Source organism: Apis dorsata, unplaced genomic scaffold, assembly GCF_000469605.1.
Source record: "Apis dorsata unplaced genomic scaffold, Apis dorsata 1.3 scaffold_341, whole genome shotgun sequence".
Taxonomy (NCBI): Eukaryota; Metazoa; Arthropoda; class Insecta; order Hymenoptera; family Apidae; genus Apis; species Apis dorsata.
In genome coordinates this window covers 276360-278927 of record NW_006263608.1, presented here as the reverse complement: position 1 = coordinate 278927, position 2568 = coordinate 276360, and the positions used below count along the sequence as shown (strand labels likewise).

Sequence of the window (2568 nt, the reverse complement as noted above, 5' to 3'; positions counted from 1 at the left end):
AAAAAAAAAAAACAGTTTCAAGATAGACTTTTCGTTTCGCGTTAAGTAGTCTCGTAGTTTACAGTCACTTGTGTGGCGCTTAAATCTACCTAATTTAGCAACCGAGGATAACAGTCCTCGCTGAGTTCTCTCAGCGTTGACAGGCATAAAAGGCAAATTACGTAAATATTCGTATTGCACTTTCCCGCTGGCAGTTTTGTAGGTAAATACAGAATTTAAATCGCTTCTTGTACGATTTTACGAATCTCTGGCGGTAGATATGCAGCGTCTTTAATTCTATCAGGGTTAACCTAGTTACAGAATCTTCGGTACGCCCTCGTGTTTATACCGCGAAAAGAAAGAATATTCGAAAGTTTGTAAGAAATATAGTTTTATTTGTATTATACAAGGTAGCCTCATTTTTTGCAGAATTTCTTTTTCTGCAAAATGCTTTTCAATGCATATCAATACTTGAATTTAATTAATGAAATTAATTAAGTTGTTAATCTTTAAGCATACTTCAGAATAAAAAAATGTGGAAATCAATATTTTTTATTGATGGAAATCGTCATTCTATTTTTGTAATTTTTTATCGTATATGAAATAATTTAAACATTAAATAAGATCAAGTTTTAATTCAAAAAATATTCTAAAATTTATTAATAATAAATTTTGATAAAAATTCTCTAAGAATACACAAATATAAACAAACTATCAATCAAACATGCAATTCATCCCAAAAATTATCATTAAATGATTATTTTTCTGTTGTTCCGTTTGGAAATATGCGAGTTTGAAAAGAATTTTTTTTTTTTCACCGTCTTTTTAATTAATGGGTTCATGGCCGAGTAGTTAGTTTACACACGCGTCAAGAACGGCCATTGCCACGTATTAAGTACGCCATTATTAAATGTGTAGTGCGGCTAACTTAAAAGAATTATTTTATGTGGTTATAATTACTTTTTCTCTTTATTTTCTCTTTATATTCAATTTCTCGTTCATCTAAATATCAGAAAGTATTTTATAAAAACAAATTCTAACGATAAAAATATGAATTTATATCTTTATATACTATATATTGGAAACTAAATCATTAATATAAATAATCCTTATAAGATTAAATAATAAATATATTTTTTATTTTTCAGCATATTCTTATATTTTTTATGTATTCTGAAAACAAATTATACATTTTTTTCAAAATTTTTGTCATAAAATCTAATGTCTAATTGTAAAATCGAACATAAGATACAAAATAGATAAAGAATTTATTAAAATCAATTGAAGCAACAACATTTTTCGATACGCGCGAATTTAAATTGTATTAATAACGCTTACATAATTCTCGTTTTATTCATAATTGTTCGAATTTTAGCGAAATTTGGTTTCGAATTTATGAAGGTCAATCGGTATTTTGACTTATCTAGAACAAGAGAATCTTTATTCAAACGATTAAATTTTACGTCCTATAATAAAGAAAGATTGAACGGTCCCGTACGTGGATAAATTTCTTAATCGTTCTGCTCGGTGTATATGGTAAATATTAGGTACATGTGATTGGTTGATTGTTCATGTGCCGTTAACCGTAATCCTCGATTCCCTAGATGACGTTCGCGATTATTGGTTAAACGGCACTGTCGGATTTATTGCTAGAATTACTACTGACTCGAATGGCGTGATATCATTTTCGGTTATTTATCGTCGTCCCATTGAAACGGGACGACGCATCGAATTCGCTTGGTTACGATGGTTTATCGATGCAGTTGTCGTTTATTTAAGAAGGCTCGTTAATTAAATGTTAATAATTTTTTGCATATTTTTTAATTCCTTCAAAACATTCGTTGCTTCTCAATGTTTTGATCTAGTTTTTCATATATATTCTCATTTGAAAATATAATTGTTCAAAAAATTGAAATTGAAATTAGATAATCGTTAATTCAAATTTCATGTTATGTCAAAGTTTTATCAAAAATTTTCTCGAGTTTTACAAGTTTCTCGATTTTTAAAGTTTATACAAAAAAAGAAAAAACAAATAATTTTCAATAATTATATCATAAAATTTCCAAATGATAAAAAAAGATCATTACCTAATATTCTGTTTTAAAATCAATTTTCAAATATTTCCGCATCAAGATTAATTCAACATTTATAATTAATTTCAACTCAGAATTGTAGAGGATTAATCGGGAGATTGTCGTGCAATTACGCAGCCGTAAATCCCGACAACAATACGTTACAACGGCATAGCACGGTTTTCGAGACCTGTCCTTTATCAGTTTCGTGAGAGAAACGCGAGGCGCACAAACGGAGGTAGAAACATTTCTGATAACGGTTTTATGTACTGTTTGAAATATACCCTGGTGAAAGGAAAACAAGCGGGGCTAGTCGTGAAGGTGGAGGAGGAGGTGGAGGAGGAACGTTGTAGAAACGGTTTGGCCTCCCATGCTTGGGGGTTCGCTCGAGAGAAATTTGATCGATAAAGGCGCAACCGAATCGACGACATTTTCCACGCACAATCAAAGGGTTCCGTTCAACCTCTCCTCTCATAGCATTGTTTTATTGCTCGTTACGACCGACCTAATCTAACCC

General features: G+C 30.7%; 1 protein-coding gene across 4 annotated transcripts in view; it reads left to right on the top strand.

Annotated features, from left to right (window-relative positions):
- LOC102671321 (acetylcholine receptor subunit alpha-like) overlaps positions 1 to 2568 on the top strand; it is an 83609-nt gene that overhangs the window by 898 nt on the left and 80143 nt on the right. The gene's annotated exons all lie outside the window — the stretch shown is intronic.